Source organism: Scyliorhinus torazame, chromosome 16 (assembly GCF_047496885.1).
Source record: "Scyliorhinus torazame isolate Kashiwa2021f chromosome 16, sScyTor2.1, whole genome shotgun sequence".
In the NCBI taxonomy this organism is placed as follows: domain Eukaryota; kingdom Metazoa; phylum Chordata; class Chondrichthyes; order Carcharhiniformes; family Scyliorhinidae; genus Scyliorhinus; species Scyliorhinus torazame.
The window spans coordinates 46516671-46538560 of NC_092722.1; the positions used below are offsets into that span (position 1 = coordinate 46516671).

Here is a 21890-nt window from a genome sequence, read left to right on the forward strand (position 1 = left end):
GCAATATTAGATGTCCCAAAGCTTGATTAGAGCAGAGTGGCATCAAAAGAAAGAAAGGAGGTACGGAGTTAACAATTTCAGAACGGTGATCACAGCCACTGAAAGTAAGAGGGCGACAGACCATTGAGAAATCTGAAAACAAGACACCGAGAATTTTAAAATCAAGGTGGTGCTCGACTGGAAGCAAAGTAGGTTAACAAGTTTTTTAAAAATTAATCATTTATGGAATGTGGGTGCTGGTTAGGCCAGCATTTATTATGCATCCCTAGTTGCCTTGTTGGCCAGTCACCTTCTTGAACTCGCTGCAGTCCTAGAGGTGTTGATACACCTGCTGCTGTTAGGGAGGGAGTTCCAGAAGGAACAGATATATATTTCCAAGTCAGGGTGGTGAGTGACTTGGGAGGGTAACCTCCTAGGTATCTGCTGCTCTTGTCCTTAGTGGTTGTAGGTTTGGAAGGTTCTGTCCGAGGAACCTTGGTGAGTCGCTGCAGTGCATCTTGTATTGGGGGGGGGGGGGGGGGGGGGGGGGGGTCAGGAGGAGAGTTCCTCACCATAGGATTCCTAGCCTCTTGGCCTGCCCAGGTAGCCACAGTATTAATATGGCTTTTCCAAGCAATGTGCCTCAATGACCACCATCCGGTGGCCAGTCGGAATGAAGTGCTTCGAGAGGTTGGTCATGAAGCGTATCACCTCCATACTCCCAGAACACCTTGATCCACTGCAATTCACATACCGCCACAACACGGTCCATAGCAGATACCATTTTCCTGGCCCTACACATCCCTAGAGCATCTCAAAGACAAGGACTCCTACATCAGACTCCTATTTATTGACGACAGCTCCGCATTCAATATCATAATCCAAGCCAAGCTCGTATCAAAGCTCCAAACCCTCAAGACTTGGCTCCCCACTCTGCTGCAACTGCATCCTCTACTTTGACCCACAGACCAGCAAGAATGAACAATACCTCCATAATGTAATACCAGCCCCCTCCCCTACTCCACGCACGCACACACACACGACTGCATAGGAAAATTTGGTTCCAACTCGTAGGAAAATTTGGTTCCAACTCCATCTACAAGTTTGCAGACGATACGGCCATAGTGGGCCGGATCTCAAATAACGATGAGTCAGAATAGGAGGGAGGAGATTGGAGAATATAGTGGAGTGGTTCAGCGACTCTCTCCCTCAATGCCAGCAAAACTAAAGAGCTGGTCATTGACTTCAGGAAGCAAAGTACTGTACCCACCCGTCAGCATCAAACAGGGCAGAGATGGAGATGGTTAGCTTCAAATTTCTGCACATCTCAAACTGTCCTGGTCCACCCACGTCGACGCTACCACCAAGAAAGCACAGTGCCTATACTTCCTCAGGAAATTTGGTATTAATTCTTACCAGCTTTTGCAGATGCACCATAGAAAGCATCCGTCTGGCTGCATCACAGCCTGGTATGGCAACTGCTCGGCCCAGGACCGCAAGAAACTTCAGAGAGTCATGAACACCGCCCAGTCCATCACACAAACCTGCCTCCCATCCATTGACTCCATCTACACCTCCCGCTGCCTGGGGAAAGCGGGCAGCATAACCAAAGACCCCTCCCACCCAGCTTACTCACTGTTCCGACTTCTATCGGGCAGGAGATACAGAAGTCTGAGAACACGCACGAACAGACACAAAAACAGCTTCTTCCCCGCTGTTACCAGACTCCTAAATTACCCCCTTATGGACTGACCCCGTTATGCTTAATCCGATGCCGGTGCTTATGCAGTTACATCGTATACCTAGTGTTTCCCTACTATTTTTATTCCCTTTTCTTTTCATGTACTTAATGATCTGTTGAGCTGCTCGCAGAAAAATACTTTCTGTACCTCAGTACACATGACAATGAACAAACCTAATCCAGTTTGATCATAGGTAACCCCAGCAAGGGGGAAATTCAGCAATGGCAATGCCACTGAATACCATGGAGGGAGGGGTTAGATCCTCTTGTAGGAGATAATCATTGCCTGGCACTGATGGCAAAAAATGTAACTTGCCACTTGTCAGCCCAAGCATGGATATTGTCCCAAGTCTTGTTGCATTTGGACATGTACTGCACTGCTTCATTATCTGGAGTTACGAATAGTGCTGAACATCTGCAAACATCCCCACTTCTGACCTTATGGCAGGAGGTCATTGGTGAAGCAGCTCAAGTTGGGCCTAGGACACTACCCTGAGGAACTCCTGCAGTATTCTGGAGCCAAGATGATTAACCTCTAACCATCATCCTTTGTGCCAGGAATGTGTCCAACCAACAGAGTCTCTCCTCTTTCCTCCTCTCCCCAGCCCCCATTTCCATTGACACCAAATTAGCTAGGGCTCCTTTACTCTGTCGAACGCTGCCATGATGTCAAGGGCAGTCACTCTCCTCTGGCATTCAGCTCTTTTCCATTGGGTGAACCTGGTAGAACCCAAACCGAACATCCATGAGCAGGTTATTGCAGAGTAAGTGCCACTTGATAGCACTATTGATGACTCCTTCCATCACTTTGATGGAGTAGACTGATGGCGCAGGTAATTGGCGGAATTAAATTTGTCCTGCTTTGTGCAAGACATACCGGCAATTTTCCACATTGCTGGATAGATGCCAATGTTGTAGTTGTAATGGAACAGCTTGGCTAAGTGTACGGGACGTTCTGGAGTCAAGCCTTCAGTACTATTCCCAGGATATTGTCACAGCCTTTGCAGTATCCAGTGCCTTCAGCTGTTCACTGATATCACATGGAGTGAATTGTATTGGCTGAAGACTGACATCTGTGATAATGGGGACCTCCAGAGGAGACAGATAAAGATAGTTACGAATGTCTCATTTGTGGAGCCTCCTCCTCCAGTGAAATTGTCCACCAGCATTCAAGGCTGGATGTAGCAGGACTACAGATCTTGGATCTTGATGGATGTGGAATCGCTTATCTCTTGTCTGTTACTTGCTGCTTATGCTGTTTGGCATACTAGTCCTGTGTTGTAGCTTCACTAGGTTGACATTTTTAGGTATGCCTGATGTTGCTCCTGGCATGCTCTCCTTCACTCTTCAGAGTTGATCCCCTGGCTTGATGGTAATGGTAGAGTGGGGGATATGCCAGGCCATGGATGCCCAAATACAATTCTGCTATTGATGGCCTACAATGCCTTGTGGATGCCCAGTCTTGAGTTTTGAAGTCTATCCCATTTAGTAGTGGTAGTGGCACTCAACATGGAGGGTATCTCTATGGTGAAGACAGGACTTTGTGGTGGTCACTGCAGCAGCCAGATTGGAGAGGGTGAGATCAAGCATTTTTTGCCTCACCACCTGCTGCAGTCCTAGTCCAGCAGGATGTTCTTTAGGACCCGGCCAGCTCAGTCTTGTGGTGGTACCAATGAGCCACTCAGTGCTCAATTCCCCCACCCTCGGGTGCTTCCTCCAAGTTGTATGCAACATGCAAGTACTGATTCATCAGCCGATGGTGGCTGGTACATGGTAAATCAGCAAGAGGTTTCCTTGCCCACATTTAACCTAAAGCCATGAGACTTCATGGGGTCCAGAATCAATGTTGAGGACTCCCAGGCAACTCTCGCCAGACTGTATACCACTGTGCTGCCACCTCTGCTGGGGCTGTCCTGCCAGAGAGACAGGACATCCCCAGGAATTGAGATAGTGGTGTCTGGGACATTGTACAGTATGGTATGTTTCTGCGAATATGACTGGCTGTTGCTTTAGTCTGTGAGACAGTTCTCCCAGATGTTAGTAAGAGGACTTTGCAGGGTCAGCAGGACTGGGTTTGCAATTATCATGCCAGGTGGTCCATAGTTTCATTTTTGTGTATTCGTAGCAGTTGAATACAATGGAGTGGTTTGCTAGGCCATTTAGGAGTTAACCACATTGCTGTGGGTCTGGAGTCACATGTAGGTCCAACTTGTTAAGAGTGGCAGATTTCCTTCCCTAAAGGAAATTAGTGAACCAGATGTTGTTTTTTTTAAACCACAATCAATGGTTTCATGGTCATTCCAGATATTTGATGGAGTTTAAATTCCATCACCTGCTGTGGTGGGATTTGAACCCTAGTCCAGTGACAATACTACTATGCCACCGCCTCCCCAATGGAGTAACGATGATTGATGAACAACAAGACAAAGGGTTTTGGATGACCAGATGCGAGGGTAGACGGTGGGATGCTGGCCAAGAAAACGAGTGAGAGAGTTAGTGACAAAGCAAAGTTGGTGTCATCAGCCTACAAGTGAAAACTAATGCTGTGCTTTTAGATAGAGGTGACAGGTCAATCCTTGGGTGACAAGTGGGAAATGGTACAGGAGTGGAAAGTCACTATAAAAGAGGATGCTCTAGCTATAATTAGGCAGTGAAAATGGGACACTGAATGCAGTCCCACCCAGCTGGGTGTCAAAAGCTGCAAAACAGTGCAGAAGCACAAGGGGTTGGGGATTAATTTACCCTAATTGGTTGTAGGGTGACATTGTGACTGGAATCTTTGATTTATTAAAATTTTGTTTAATTTAAATTCTTTCACAGTGAGAGAGAGAGAGAGAGAGAGAGAGAGAGAGAGAGAGAGAGAGAGAGAGAGAGAGAGAGAGAGAGAGAGAGAGAGAGAGAGAGAGAGAGAGAGAGAGAGAGAGAGAGAGAGCGAGCGAAGTGGTGTTTCCATGTCTCTGCTGTCCAATTTCCACAATCAAGCAAGCTACTTTGTCCTGGATGGTGTCAAGAGCTTCTCTCAACCAGCAAGCGGAGTGTATGCCATCACACACCTGACTTGATGGACAAGGCTATCACATGGTTACTTGCCACAGAATTCCCAACATCTGACCAGCTCTCGAGGGCCGCTGTGTTTATGTGGCTGGCAGAATTCTGGTCAATGGCAACCCCCCCCCGATGTGATAGTGGGGACTTCAGAGATAGCATGCAGTGATGGCTGGATTCTCTCATTGGAGATAGTCATTCCCTGAAACTAATGACACAATGTAACTTGCTGCCCACCTTACCACCTACCACCCATGTGGGCAGCATGGTAGCATAGTGGTTAGCACAATTGCTTCACAGCTCCCGGGTCCAAGGTGAGATTCCTGGCTTGGGTCACTGTCTGTGTAGAGTTGCACGTTCTCCCAGTGTGCGTGGGTTTCCTCAGTGCTCCAGTTTCCTCCCAGCCTAAAGATGTGCAGGTTAGGTGGATTGGCCATGCTAAGTTGCCCTTGGGTGTCCAAAATTGCCCGTAGTGTTGGGTGAGGTTACAGGGATAGGGTGGAGGTGTGGACTTGGTAGGGTGCGCTTTCCATGAGCTGGTGCAGACTCGATGGGCCAAATGGTCTCCTTCGGCACTGTAAATTCTATGATCTATGCCCAAGCCCGAATGTTGTCTCATTAGGGGCATAGACTACTTTGGTACAAGTTTGTGAATGGTACATACCATTACACCCCTGTTTTGAGCATACGATGAAGGTCAATGATGAAACATCTGTAAATAGTTGGGCATAGAACACTACCCTGAGGAACTCTGGAAATTATGTGCTGCGACAGATGACTGACCAACAACCATCACCATTTTGTCACTAGGTCGGGCTGCAAGTAGTTGAGTTCTAAGAAAGACAGACGATTGGAGAGGTTAGAGAGGCAAGATCAACAAGATTAGAGAGGTGACAACACAAGGATTTGTTGTGTTAACCCTACCCAACACCAACGACAATTTTGGACACTTAGGGCAATTTAGCATGGCCAATCCACCTACCCTGCACATCTTTGGACTGTGGGAGGAAACCGGAGCACCCGGAGGAAGCCCACGCACACACGGGGAGAACGTGCAGACTCCACAGACTGTGACCCAAGCCGGGAATCGAACCTGGGACCCTGGAGCTGTTAAGCAATTGTGCTAACCACAATGCTACCATAAAGAGACAATGCTATGTAAAGAGACAACACATAAACTGTAATATAGGGACCAGGAGTGGTCAGCTGTTAGCATGAACAGGATCAAGAGGTGGGTTATGGAAAATTATTATTATTAATGCCACAAGTAGGCTTACATTAACACCGCAAAAGTTACTGTGTAAATCCCCTCGTTGCCACACTCTGGCACCTGTTCAGGCACACGGAGGGAGAATTCAGAATGTTCAAATCACCCAACAGCACGTCTTTTGAGAGGAAACCAAAGCACCCAGAGGAAACCCATGCAGACAAGGGGAGAACGTGCTGACTCTGCACAGCCACCCAAGCTGGGAATCGAACCAGAGGCCCTGGTGCTGTGAAGCAACAGTGCTAACCACTGTGCTACTGTGCCACCCTAAAGAGCTCAGTGCGATGAGAAAAAGTGCCTGAATAGGGAAAGGGGAAAATTTGGTCTGATGGATGAGGGGGGAAAGAAAGCAGTGGCAAAAGCAGCTGTCCGGATGGCGTCGTTGATCAGAGATTAGAATGAACTACCAAATTTATTTGAAAATTGTACAATTGTTGGAAACTGTCCTATTTGTCTTGTGTATTCATTCTGGGTCATCAATATCAACTGCATCGGATCCCCTTCCTCCACATGCTCAGATCATCAGGATGACATACAGCAGAACAGAGAGCAAGTATAATTTCTACGTTACCTACATTTACTGCGAGACCGCAAAATAACTGATGATTGGTCAGATATTCACTACAGTTCTTAATTTATGCAGATTATGATTTTCAGTTACAAGCACTTGGCAATGAAGGGGGGGGGGGGCGAGGGGAGAAAGAGAGTGTACAGACCATAAAACCAATAAAGTCCTTGAAACTGCAAGAACAAATGTGGCAGCGAGAAGAAAATGTCAGTATTTCACCTGTTGGATCAGAACACTTCTATAAATCGCTTCAGTCTTTTGGCTAAGATTAAGTGTAGTAGCCTTTTGGCTCAGATCTGGTATGTCTCTCTTGTGGGGACCATGAATTGGATTCAAATTGAATCCGAATTGTCTTTTGGAGCAGGCAAGGAGCTGGATTAGGGATTCGCCCCTGACCATACTGAGCTGTGGCTTTGTAACTCAGAAAAAGTAATTTAAAAAAAGAACACTCTTCTATAGTTTAGGGCAGCTGAAAGAGGGATCGACTGTGGCATGGTTGAATGATGGTAAATCATTGGAGTTGTGTATGAGCTACAGCAGATGTACGAGGATGGCACAAGACAGATCGCCTGGTAGTAGACACAAGCAGTAGCAATTCAATGTCAACTTGGGTAATGACTGCTGCTGTTGCGGAGTATGAAAGATGGAGGCAAGGTTTTAAGTTGCATGTTTTCAGTGATCACTGCTGGAAAATGCAGCAATTATACTAACCTCCAGAGTCACAGTCCCTTGGATGTCCTAGATAGAGATCGATAGGTTACACAAGAGTTAAGGGATCATGGATCAATACTAGGTAAACAATCAAGATACAGATCAGTTCCATTTCAGTTCCCCCAGTTCAGGGGCAGCACTGTAGCCTTGTGGATAGCACAATTGCTTCACAGCTCCAGGGTCCCAGGTTCGATTCCGGCTTGGGTCACTGTCTGTGCGGAGTCTGCACGTTCTCCCCGTGTGTGCGTGGGTTTCCTCCGGGTGTTCCGGTTTCCTCCCACAGTCCAAAGATGTGCAGGTTAGGTGGATTGGCCATTCTAAATTGCCCTTAGTGTTGGGTGGGGTTACTGGGTTATGGGGATAGGGTGGAGGTGTTGACCTTGGGTAGGGTGCTCTTTCCAAGAGCTGGTGCAGACTCAATGGGCCGAATGGCCTCCTGCAATTCGGCCCCCTTCTGCACTGTAAATTCTATGATTTAGTGCACAATATCAATTTTGGAAAAGGGGCACCCGTCAGGTCTCTTAAGCAGGAATTTAATAAAGGGTTCAAGTATGAACCTGCTAGTGTGCAACTAACAGCTGACCAGCACAGCTGCAGCAGAAAGCATTTCATCAAGCACTGAAGAATAAGTAACCTTTTGTACCTTGACCAGTTAAGTCTTAACATTAGGCATCCATATATTTAGCAGACAGAAGCATTGACCTAGAATAGGCACATATACAGGCTTCAAGAGTGAAGTGAGGCTGAAATGGAGAATATGCAGAGACCATTACAAATTGGCCAATTAGCTTATGTCAGTTCATAATGCACAAGTGTTTAAGTAACAGAAAAATAACTGGGTGTGTCTGAACACAGCAAGGCATGCTGCCATTGCATTTCTCAAAACACCAGGGGGAGAAACATAACTTCCATCTGACCACAGGAGCCTAGGCAAATAAAAAAAAGGTTAAAGTAAACTTTTCAATATTAAGCCGGCAAGTAATCAATTCTGCTAGAATTTCAGCTAGTTCATTGCAGCTTAACATGGTTGAGATGGCAAAGTGTTTTCAGTACAAGTCTGATATTTCAATCTCCAGCTTTCCTGCTGGATGATTCTCACTACCAGTACCTCAAGCAAATAGGCAGGTTAGCGAAACAGCACACTTGCCCAAGATGTGCCCAGAATTCTGTCCAAAGTACCAGAAATCCCAGAGCTGATCTAGATATCCCCCACCCCAAACAACCAAAGGTCAGCAACAGCAATATTTTATTTTTCCTGCATTAAATTGGCACATCAATAGCTCAATTACACAATTTAAAACATCTCAGTTGGAATTGTTCTCAAGTATTATGGCTATAAAGCAAGACCCTGGCTTTTGCTGATAAAGCACCACTATCCAGAATTAGAGGAAAGCAGAAACACAAGGGCTGTAGGACTGGAGGAAGTCAGAGTGAGGGGCAAAGCCAATGAATTTGTTATCAAAGATGAGTTTATTTATTTTATTTTTATTTATTTTATTTATTTATTTTTAAAAAAAGGATCGCCAGACTGCAAGCCAAGATAAGTTAGCAAGCACAGGATTTGAGTACAGGCAAAGTACAGTTATTCAGCCCACGAGTTCCTTCTTGGGCAAAAGTGGTTTTATGTTTTACCGTGGATTTATTGTACTGTTACAATTTGCTGCACAAATTAAAACATAGCATAAGCATAGTTAGCTGATCATTAAACCAAGTCACATTTAAGTGATTGAAAGAACATGTGCATCTCAAAAGTCACGATCTGACCCAAATCTGTACTCTGCAGTTAGCACAGCGTCAGACCACAGCAAAAAGAAACAGCCACCTATCAGAACCACACTATCCTAAAACACTTCGCCTCATGAAATATTCTTGCAATTGCTGTTGCAATATATGCATTTCTCAACATTGCAACTCAGCACCATGACCACCATAAACTAGAACTCTCAGATCTACTAGTTAGTACACTACAGCTCAGACTGGTTAGCCACACTTGTACAAATTCTTACTGCATCAGATGTTCAGAGGTTCAGAGGTTGAGGGAACAATAGCATGGTGGCACTAAATGCCAGAGCATCCTGTGAATCATTTTAAAAAGATCATATAGCTCAGAATTAAATTCTCCTGTGAAACACCTTCACTACATTGAAGAAAGGTGATACACAGATCACTTGGTGACTGAAGCATATTTTGCTTCTATTCTAGTCCTTCACAAGTGTTAATTTAAACTGAATTTAAAAGCAACTTAAACTAGTTACTCAAGTGTTAGAAAGCCAATTAGTATCAGGTTGTGTGTAGCTCAGTGATTCTACAGTTAGGGGTCAGAGTTTCAGAAGTGCTGCATTCAGACCAGCAAGCAAAGGCTTTGCTGGCTTGTGCATGCAGTCTTGGACTACATGGCTGACACAATGTGATCTCAGTGGAGTGAGCCATCTCAGAATCCATCAAACCAGAACAAATGCAAATCATCCTCAATCTCAATGGACTTGACGGCCTAAGACATGGTTCACTGATGACTGGAAATGATCACTGCCTCATTTCAGATATGCAGGCCAGTCAGCAGCAATAACTAGCACCAAAAAGTACCAGCAGACAAAGAGCAATGGTAAAGACCAGGGGGCAGCACAAGGGGAAGCACAAGGGCAATGCAAATAACAATGATCTCTGTACAATAACAATTCACTAACAATAATAAAGGGTTTTAAACAAGCCACAAAACTTGTAGAATGAGTTTTTGTCAGGTCAGTGGGATGTAAATTTTAACTGTTGTGGGTCTCCTGCAACCATCAAGAAAAGGATTGGGACAGATCCCAAGCTGGCTGCCAGGACGACTTTTTTTAAAAAGTCAACTTTTTAAAAAAAGGGTATGCTGATGTGTACAAAATTTATTGCTGCCGAGGTCAGTGGCCTACACTGAAAGCCAACATCCTGAGAACTGCTGAGAAGACACGTTGCTGGAACATTCATCTTGCACTCATCAGGAGGAAAACACAAGAATGACAAATTTCTTAACAATCGCAATAATTTACAAAAAGAAAAGGGTGCTGATCGGTCAGCAACATTAGGCAAGGCATTGCTAGCCAAGAAGAACACAACAGGGAACTATCAACCCAGCCCCCTGGGTAATTCAACCAAGACAGATCATAAAAATGTATGCAAGCATAAACAAGCTGTCACAAGCTCAACAGATTCTTAAAACAGGATTATTAAGCAATCGCTGCTAGATGCGACTGTGATTGGACAGCACGAATCAAAGTATAAATGAAAAGAACTTTTAATGCCCAACTAGTGGGAACATGTGAAAATTTAGTGCAAGAACAGCTACACACTTTACAGCACCTGGTCTGTCAGACAAATTGAGCATGTGGATTCCCAAAGTTGAAAATCAACAATTTGACTTAGTCCATGTTAAACTCAGCATTAAATGGTTTCCATGGACCATTACTTGGAAATCACATAAGACAATTAAAAGCAGGGTTCAAACTGGCCACATTGAAGTAATCTGACTATTTCATAATCTCATCTGTTGTTAAGTTTAAAAAGTTTCCAGGCAAAGCAGTAATACTACCAGCGGTGTGAGTGAATGCAATCACCTGCATTGAACACAACAGATATGGCCCATGGACATCAGAAGCTTCCCAGCAGTGTAATGCAGCAGCATGAACAGAAAAATAGCATATGATGGATGGCTGCAAAAACAGATCTAGTCAGCTCTTGCTCTGCCTGTAGGATAAGGAAAACTGGGGACCAAGAATACTTTGAGCAGTTCATCCTAATTTATTGGGACATGTAAAACTGCAAATAATATATCAATCCTTTGGTCCTGAATGTGGACTCTACAGACACAATATAATTATAATGACCAGCTGGTGAGAAAAGAGCTTGTATGAATGGTTATTGTTGCCTTTCCCGTTCTGGACCATGAGCAAAACCACTAAATTTTGATACCATTTCAGAATTTTACATTGTTGAATGTGTACAATAGCATTTAATAAATTTGTTCAGCTAAAATCAAATTCCCAGAAATCCCATGTTTGCATGGGTATTTACAGGTAGTCATCATTATGACTGCCATATCCTCGTCAAGAGTTGTCCAAGTTTTACATTTGTGAAAAGTGACACTGGTTAGTGTTTTTCAAAAAACAGCAGGCACAGCATGCACATGCCAGCAATTGACAAGCAGACATAGGCAGGAACTGGGACTAAAACAATACAGGATGGTGTATTTCAAAATACTAATTTGGTAAAAATTTTACTGATCTTTCAAGTAACACATTTACCACATAGGTTACAGGGGAGGTTACAGGAGGCAACCCATAACCATACTGTTCCTGGTATGGAATTACAGCTTCAACATTGTTACCATTGAATAGCTGCCTTTCTCCATGTTAACTCTGTTACTTCCTGATCTTCATTGAGCAATGACAAGAATCAAAATGTTTTGCTAATTATGACCATTCTCTGCACAAAACTGATGTAAATGGGTCTCGGGTCTCACTCCTCAAGAAAAACCTTGGGATCAGCGGGACATAAAGTGTTTGAGGTAGTAAACTGGAGTTCATTTCCCATATCTAATTTTACATATCTATAGCAGTGAATGGGGTTGACACTATTCAAATACTGGATTCCAAATTTCTGCCAAGTTCAGCCAAAAGCAAAATAGCACTTTGTTTAGTCCAAAATCATAGTTATGATAGTTAGCTAGGTGTCTCATCAATACTTCCTCAGTAAATAGTTAAACGCTCAAGATAAACAACTTGATCAGAGGACTCTGGTTTGGCCACCAATCTTGAGTAAGCATCATTTAACTGGCTTTAATGCCCTGCTAGTCGGAAAAGGCAATCGCTCCATCCCAATCTCGAATGTACAGGAAATGCTTGTGATCAAGCTTATGCAAGGACAAAACTAAGTGATGATTCCTTTCCCAAAGCATTGAGGACCCATGGAACACAAGACCACAGACACAGGAGCAGAATTAGGCCATTTAGCCCATGAGCCTGCTCCTCCATCATCCTAGCATGGGTGCTATATTTCTCACCTTCATTCACCTGCCTTCTCCCCATTAATCAATAACCTATCTCATGTTTGATTTGCTATTCATTCAAGCAAGACCTGAATGAGACAGATCACATCATACAATCGGAAGGCATCATGATAACAAAGTGAAGCAATGGCTCATTTTGATCACCCAAAAGGCAGAGGAATTTCAGTTCTCCCTCTTAAACTCACCTAAAACTCCCAAGAGGTCATGGCTTCCAGTTGGTGGAGAATCCAACCACTGTGCGTCAGCAAATGTGGCAACGGATAGATAAACCAGGTGGGGCATTCAAGCTCATTTCTGTATGTTGAGAGAATCAATTGACGAAAAGTGGCAAAATCTTAATGAGATTACAAACAAGGAGGCCGATTCCCACTACATGCCAGCTTCAAATTGGTCATTAACTGTGGATCCCCATTTAGCAGTTACAGAATCTACCTGTGAAGATCAGAGAAATCCACAAATAGGAAACCTATACAAGGTATTTGCAAGACACATTTGAAATTCGCACAAGTGAAGGAAACAACTAATCCTGGGTGTAATGACCCACAATTTTGAACCAGAGGCAGCCACTCCAGCATGACCCACTGCAGTTCCTGCTCAACAGACAACCTCGCCTTGAAGACCCAAAGAACCCATTCATGGGGTGGCACGGTTGCAGTGGTTTCACAGCTCCAGGTTCAATTCCCAGCTTGGGTCTACGCAGAGTCTGCAAGTTCTCCATGTCCGTGTGAGTTTTCTCTGGATGCTCCGGTTTCCTCCCACAGTTTAAAGATGTGCAGGTTAGGTGGATTGGCCATGCTAAATTGCCCTAGTTAGGTTATTGGGATAAATTGCCCTTAGGTTAGGTGGGGTTACGAGGTTGGGGCATTGTGCTCTTTCCAAAAGCCAGTGCAGACTTGATGGGCCTCCTTCTGCACTGTAGATTCTATGAAGACCCAAAGGACCCATCCACAAAGAATTTGGATCAAGACATAATTTTGCAGGAGCAAAGCACACACATCATCCTACAGCATATGCACAACGCCTCTGGGAAAGATCACAGGTCACTGTGACCATATTCACAGCAGGCCAAATCTAATCAGAATAGGAAATTGAACAAAGGACTAGATAAAAATCAATTCTGTTTTACTGCGTGGGCCTCAGCTGACCAATGACATACGTACCTCAAGCACCAGTGGAGAAATAATAGTATTAGCAAAGTTACAAAAATTACAGAACACCATGCCAATTTAAAGATTAAATTGTTAGGTTTTTCAGCTGTAAAAGTCTTGTCAGTCATGCAACAAATGATACATCATTTAGAATAGCACATATGAAAACTGCAAATAGTCACAGAAGCATTTAATTTGAGGTAGGCAAAGTCCCATTAGCAGAGGGATCGGTGCAAAATTCACCAATGGTACCCTGTGCTAAAGGCTCAAGAAACTGCAGATGCTTAAAATGCACAAGACGACAAGATGTCCAGCCCAGAATAGCAGCAGACAAAATATAGGTCAGCAACTGTACAGGTTGAAACAAGATGATATGTACAGCAAACCCCATCTGAAAAAGAATTTGTAAAATCAAGCTGCTGTAAAATTAATTTAATTTTGAAAGATGCTCAGCAAAATTTAAAAATATTTAAATTGAAAGATGCTCAACCATCGACAAGTTCCTGTTCACAATTCTCACATTGGAATTGGAACAGAGGCAACACCAACCTGCCTTTTTTCATAGTCAGCAAAAGCATTGTGGACTAGCTCAGCTTGTTATTTCTGCTTCACAAAGGCAGATAAAACAATTTGTTATTTTCCATTCACCAAGCGAATTAGCGGTGCAGTTGCTTATCCCTGGCATCATTCTTGTGAATTATCTTTACTCTTCAATGCCTTCACATCCCTCAAGTATGGTCCCAAGAACTGGGCAGAGTCGTCCAGGTGAGGTTTAACTAGTGTCTTATACAAACTCAACATGACCTCCTTGTTCACACTCAATGCATGTATTAATAAAACTTAGGGTGCTAAATGCTTTAACTGCTCTCTCAACATGCCCGTCACCTACAATGATTTGTACACTAGGTTCCCGTGTTCCTGCACCTTCAGAGTTTGCCCCTTAAAATACTGTCTTTCCATATTCGTCCTGCTGAAATGAATGACCTCACTTCTCTGCATTGAATGAGCATCATCACTTGTCTGGCCAATCCATCAATGTCTGTCCTTTTGAAGTTCAATTGAAATCATGCCCTGTACATAGTCTAGGTTACCAGGAACAGCTCCCATCAGTGACCCCTGGAAAACACTACTTTCACTGTGCGTTTCACCGTTTCCTTTCACTCAGCCAATTTCTTAGCCAAGTGTCTACTTTCCCTTTCATTCCACAAGCTAGAATTTTGTTCACATGCCTATTATGTGGCACTGCATCAAATGCCTTGTTGAAAAATCCATGTACATCACCAAGAGTGTTCCCCTGGTCAACCTCCTCAAACTACCATCTGTCTTGCATCCCCATTCTACCAACAGGGGAGATTCCAGCCTATTAACCTTCACATTGCATCAAATCTCAATCATTGAAAAATCTTAATATGGAAGCAGAACTTTAGCTCCCATTTGAGAGTTTAAACATTTAACCCGATTCTGCCCATTATTCAGGATCAGTTCCTTGTACTGTATTAGAAACTAGAAATATTACATCATTACTTTCCAATAAAAATGGGCTAGAACACAAACTGCAAACTTGAAAGTAGGCAAAGACGCTGCACTGGCCCTGCTGACAATGACAAGTTAAATGTGATTGAAGAAATAAAGATGCAACTTCAGAACCAGATACCAAAAACCACAGCTACAAAGCAAATTTCCTCACAGGAAGCGAGACTTGAAATACAAAGGCAAGATTTAATTTATGCTTTCACAATTAGAGAGGCAGCATCATACAATGAAAAATACAGCACAGGAACAGGCCCTTCGGCCCTCCCAGCCTGCGCCAATCCAGATCCTTCATCTAAACCGGTCTTCTATTTTCCAAGGATCTACTTCCCTCTGTTCCCCACCCGTTCATATATCTGTCTAGATGAATCTTAATGATGCTATCATGCCTGCCTCTACCACCTCTGCTGGCAAAGCGTTCCAGGCACCCACCACCCTCTGCGTAAAAAACTTTCCACGCACATCTCCCTTAAAAAACTTTCCCCCTCACCCCCTTGAAATCATGACCCCTTGTAATTGACACCCCAACTCTTGGAAAAAGCTTGTTGCTATCCACCCTGTCCATACCTCTCCAATTTTGTAGACCTCAATCAGGTCCCCCCTCAACCTTTCCAATGAAAACAACCCTAATCTACTCAACCTTTCTTCATAGCTAGCACCCTCCATACCAGGCAACATCCTGGTGAACCTCCTCTGCACCCTCTCTAAAGCATCCACATCCTTCTGGTAATGTGGCGGCCAGAACTGCACAGTATTCCAAATGTCTCTTCTTCTCAGGCTGTGCAATTACCATCTCCCTTTCAAATAGGGGATTAATTCTCAATTTTAGCAAGTTGGCCCAGAAGCAAGTTTTATGCACCAAGATCTTTCTTTCAGAGTCCCTACCCTCTGAAAAAGGGACATTTGGTCAAAGACCGGTACAATCTTTTATCTACACAAACCAAATTATAAATCTTTTTCACAACTAAAAGTGAATCAATAAATATTCCCACAGACGGAAATATGCAGGGCAATTTGAAGGGGTTTGGGGCTGTCAATAGGTCAGACAACGAGGCAATATTAACAATATTCAGAATGGTGTAGCGTGCACAATGACCATTGAAGGTTAAGCAATAGACAGTTTCTCAAAGATGCTCTTCACATTTGTCAACTCATTGAAGGCAATATTTGGTATGCAATTGTCACCAATTCTTGCATTTTGTTTGAATTATTAATTCAATTCATGGTAGGTGGGCATCACTAGCTGTGCCATCATTGGTCATGCAACCCAATTGCTCTTGGAACTTGCTAGGTCATTCTAGATAGCATTTAAGAATCAACAGCTGTAGGTTAGGATTCACATGTAGGCAAACCAGACAAGGATGGCAGATTTCCTTCCCTAAAAAGGACATTTAAAAACCCTTGGTTCCCAAATGACCAGCGTACCATAAAACCACTGAACTGTTAATTCCATGATTCTTATTGCATTCAGATTTCATCGTGATGTTTGAATCCATGTCCCCAGAGCTTAGGACCATGGCAATTAGGAGCAGAAGTAGGCAATTCAGCCCTTCGAGCCTGCTATGCCATTCAATCAGATGTTGGCTGATCTCTTCCTGGTCTCAATAATTAGTGTCACAAGTAGGGTTACATTAACACTGCAATGAAGTTTGTGAAAATCCCATAGTCACCACACTGCAGCACCTGTTCGGATATACTGAGGGAGAATTCAGAAATGTCCAAATCACCTAACAAGCAAGTCTTTCAGGACTTGTGGTAGGAAACCCACACAGACACAAGTAGAATGTGCCGACTCCACACAGACAATGGCCCAAGCCGGGAATCAAACCCAAGTCCCTGGTGCTGTGAAACAACAGTGCCACCCTACCCAGTCCCCATATCCCTTTAACCCGTTTTTGTATCAGAAAGGTATCAATCGCCTTCTTGAAACCATTTTAATGACTCAAGATTCCACCACACTACAGGGAGAGCTAGTTCCACCCTCTGCAAGTAGTTCCTCCTCATTTCAGTTCTAAACCCATATCTGTGACCTCTTGTTCTAGACTGCCCGACAAGGGGGGGTTATTAGTCTAGTGACAATACCACTACACCACCATCATCTTGCTAGTTAAGCTTTGAAAGGACAAATTTCTCCCAACCCTGCCAAGGACACCCAGGACATGCAAATAAAATTGAACTCACAAAAGTAAAATACAGCAGAAACCTGGAGAAAAATGCTGATAACACTCAGCAAATCAGGCAGCAACCAGCGAGAGGAGTTAATGCTGCAGGTCAATGACCTGATCAGATAGTCAATTAATCTAAAACTCATTGCTTTCACCCAGTACTATTGCTGCCTGACCTGCTGACTATTTCCAGCCTTTTCTGTTCCCATTTGAAACAACACAGATTTAAACTAATCACAACAGCACTGATGTAAACTAATCACAATGCTATAGAATACCAATCACAGCATAACAAAACACTAAACAGCATAAAATTAAACCCAGCCTTTTTAAAGAGATTTACTGGATTGCACCAGATTAGCCAGCTTCCGGTCACTGCAACTCATCAACCATTTTTTTTTTTTTTTTTAAAAAGCAACACCTACCAGACACTTCATTTTATAACACAACTATATCAGGCCTATGAACAGAATTCAAACCCCCAGAAGCAATATCTATAGTCAAAGATAGGAATGAAGTATAGTAAGAATTGACAGATAATTTTTCTTAGCATGATTTCACAACCTCAAGGGTGATTCACTTCTGAATCGTAAGAGGAATCCTGCAAGTTACAGCTTCGCAGTGACATTGAGGACACCAGCTGCTCAAAATACTGTACATTTCTGCAGCAGAGGGGCTGCACCCATCTCATGAGCATCACAGATTCACATTTTGACCAAGCAGGTCCCATCATGGACAGCAATGATTAGAACACCCGCCCAGATGCAACCAGTCTATGCAGAACATTGGTCTTGTGGCCCAGTATACCCTCCTGTCATCAGCAGCAATGCAGTTTCTCTGCAGTCTTCACTGCAGTGAAATGCTCAAAACAGCTGACAGAACATTTTTTCTGTACCTTCACCAAACAAACCATCTCACTCAAGAGATCCAAGCCCTCCCAAGATTTGAGACTGCAACCAAAGTTTCGTTTGAACATGACATTCACGAGGGAAAAAAACTGCTAGTTTATCTGCAGGTTCTCTCTCCCCCCCCCCCCCTCTCTCTCCGCACACATTGATCTCATTCCAACCCACCCACCCCCCCCCCCCCAATATTGATTTCATTCCCCAAAAAATACAAGTCTGAAAAAGAGAAAATAAGCATCATTTGGATATCACACCCTCCTAACTTCCTCTTTGGTGTCACTGGGTAGCCTTAGGAAAGGAAACCCAATTCAGAGCTGAGAATTTATTTTTAAAGTGAAGTATTTCCAATCCCTCTAAAGGCAGGGATGCTGTTAAATGTCAGGTCGTTGCTGGAATTCAGAGCAAGGAAACCGCCTACAAACTGCGGCATTTGGTGGGATCAGAATAAATGCAGCAAAATCCCCTCCCTCCCCGAGGCTGCATCCTCCCCGGCCCCGTGCGGGGGGGGGGGGGGGGGGGAGGCACCGCCCCACCCCGGCCTCCCCGAGCGAACAACCCCCTCCATGCTGGGAAGGCGCTGCACCAACACCGGCTAACGGATCGCGCCACTCCCGCGCGCCGACAGCCGGTCTCCCCTGGAGAGGAAGGGAGGGGAAACAAGGCCTCAGGCGCCGGATTAAACCCGCTTCCCTTTCCCCAGCCCCGCTCCCAACGCCAGGCCCCGGGCCTGGTGTTTCACACACCAACCCTCCTCCCCCCAAGGCAGCTTCCCTCCGAGAAACCGGAGGGGGATATATCGCTCAGCCCGGCGCCGCCCGTTCACTCACCGCCTCCCCCGACAGGCGCCGTCTCCACCGGGCGTTGGCAACTGCACGGGGTTTCCTGCTCCGCTTTCAACCGCGGCAGGGGCATGGCGTCATCGCGCCGACCCCGCCCCCAGCGTCAGCATCAGGAAATGGAGTGGCTCAGAGTGAGAGTGAGGGAGTGAGGCATCAGGGAGGGAGTGAGGGAGGCAGCAGAGAATGAGTGAGGGATCAGAGTGATCAGGGAGTGAATGAGGGACAGAGAGTGAGTGAGGCATCAGGGAGGGAGAGAGGTATCAGGGAGTGAGTGAGAGAACACAGAGAGAGTGAGGGATCAAAGTGAGTGAGTGATCAGGGAGTGAGTGAGGATCAGAGTGAGGGATCAGAGAGTGAGTGAGGGATCAGGGAGTGAGTGAGTGAGGGATCAGAGAGTGAGTGAGGCATCAGGGACCGAGAGAGAGCACAGAGAGAATGAGGGATCAGAGTGAGTGAGTGATCAGGGAGCGAGTGAGGGAGCAGAGAGTGAGTGAGGGATAAGAGTGGACCAGAGTAAGAATGAGGGATCAGAGAGTGAGTGAGAGGTCAGAGTGAGTGAGTGATCAGGGAGGGACTGAGGGAAAGAGAGTGAGTGAGGGATCAGAGTGGACCAGAGTATGAGTGAGGGATCAGAGAGTGAGGGGATCAGAGTGAGTGAGTGAGTGATCAGGGAGTGAGTGAGGGAGCAGAGAGAGAGTGAGGGATCAGAGTGAGTGAGGGATCAGGGAGTGAGTGAGGGAGCAGAGAGCATGAGGAATCAGAGTGGACCATAGCAAGAGTGAGGGATCAAAGAGTGAATGAGTGATCAGGAAGTGAGTGAGGGATCAGGGAGTGAGTGAGGGAATAGAGAGTGAGTAAAGATCAGAGTGGACCAGAGTAAGAGTGAGGGATCAGAGAATGAGTGAGGGACCATGATGGATCAGGGAGAGAGTGAGGGACCAGAGAATGAGTGAGGGATCAGAGTGTTCAGAGAGTGAATTAGGGAAATGAGTGCATTAGAGATTGTGAAAGTGAATCAGGAGAGGGGATCGGGATCAGAGAGTGAGTTCGGGATTAGAGATTAGGAAAGTGGATCTGGAGAGTGGACCAAAGATCAGGGAATGGATCAGGGATCAGAGTGGATCTGGGACCTGAGTGGATCAGAGATCAGAGAATGAATCAGAGGTCAGAGTGGATCAGAGATCAGGAAAGTGGATTAGAAATCAGGAGAATGGATCAGAGATCGTGGAATGGGTAGTGTAGCCACCTGGGTTGGCGATTTCCCGACTTAAAATGGGGATCCGCAAAGAATGCAGGGAAATTCAGTCAAGCCAGGAAAAACTAGCAGGTGCAAAGTTTCCTGTGTATTAGAACTTGCAGAAACCCAGACAGCACTGAAACTAGCAACCATCCGCATATTAATGAGCGATCCCCAGGAACAATTGAAACATTTAAGGTAAATAAGGCCAAGCCAGACTCCTCGGCGCCAGCAGGAGCCAAGACAAAGGAAGGCCAACAGACACTCAGGAACCGCCCAGCGATCAGGGAACGGCTCCAGTATTGAAGAAATCGATCCCAGTGATCGGAACCTAGTCCAATCACTTGGAACCAGATACGGGGTCCGCCCCGAACGGCGCAAAGCCCCTGGGGACTATAAAGTAGAGTCCCCAAGATCAATTTGTTCTTCTTGGCAGGGTCACTCAGCAGCTCGAAACAACCCTTGACAGTGACCTGCCTAGCCGCTGCATCAACCAAGTAAGTCTCCAGTCAACGCACGCTACGAGATAGGCGCTCCTAGCTACCAGTCCATACCAGCTTTGAATCCTGCAGACTCAGAATCGCACAAAAGGCCATTTGTTCCCCTGACCTGGTGGGCCAGTTCCGAAGCTAAGTATAGGCCTTTTAGTGATAGAGATAGTCTAGTAAGTAGAGTTTATGCATGAGTAGTGATTAACTGTGTATAATAAACGTTTTTTGATTTGAAACTTACTAACTGGTGTATTGAGTTATTGATCAGCACTTGAACTTGAACCTCGTGACGGTATCATAAAGATACCTGGCGACTCTAGAGCAAAGGTTATAGAAACAGAGCAAATTAAGTAAAGACACAACGAGCAACCTTTAAGAGCCAACCAAAAGTTAGCAACATTTACTGGCAACTCCGCTGGGACCTGACTTAGAAGTGGCCTAACAACTCCGGGAGAACCCAAAATTTGTATTATAATCCAATTGGGAACAGAAAAACCACAAGTGTTCAAGCAGTTCTGATCAATCTTCATAATTCGGAAGCGTGTTAATGCATGCGTAACTAACAGGGCTATAAGGTAAAACTGATATATTTTTGTTGTGAAAACTGTCGGGAGTTTGTATTCCGGAAAATAGTGAACGCCGTACCCGTGTTTACAGCACCGCCTTAGTACCCCTCGTTCCAAATTTTAAAAGAGAGCATTCAGATAGGAAAAATGGCAATGAAGGCAATGGAACGCCTTATGAACTCCCAGGAATTCGAGGTCGCAGCGACCAGCAATAGAGTAGGACAGTGTCCCGTTTGGGAAGAAGAGATCAGAAAATATCTCAAAGGGAAAGGATGGCTCCTTTGGAGTGAATTCTGTGATAATGCGTAAACTGGACCCGGGAGTATAGAACATACTTGGTGGGAGAAACTGTCAGAGATCCATAAGAAAAACTTGGGAAAAGCTCGCAAGCCGATGGCAATCGTGTCCTGTCTGGCACAATTGCGAGGCACAGAGGAGGTCGTTCAGATGCTCCGCAAAGAGATAGAAGAGAGACATCGATTGAGCAAGGTCGATGTTAGTGAGATCGAGAGAGAGAATATAGCCATTGCAAAGGCAGTGCAGCGATCTAAAAGCAGCGTTAAGAGCACTTCATGCTGCTACCACGGAGCACAGACAAAGCTCAGTGGATCATGCAAAATGCCGGAAGCAGATTGCGGAACTGCAGTCTTTGCTTTC

The 21890-nt window shown here is 44.9% G+C and overlaps 1 protein-coding gene across 2 annotated transcripts in view; it reads right to left on the reverse strand.

Annotated features, from left to right (window-relative positions):
* The window catches only part of cdc42 (cell division cycle 42), a 33954-nt gene extending 14919 nt beyond the window's left edge, over positions 1 to 19035 (reverse strand). For both annotated transcript variants that reach the window (XM_072478440.1, XM_072478441.1), the window contains exon 1: positions 18928 to 19035. The gene's annotated coding sequence lies outside the window, so the exon portion shown is untranslated. The remainder of the gene's footprint in view (positions 1 to 18927) is intronic.
* Between the last annotated feature and the right edge of the window lie 2855 nt (positions 19036 to 21890).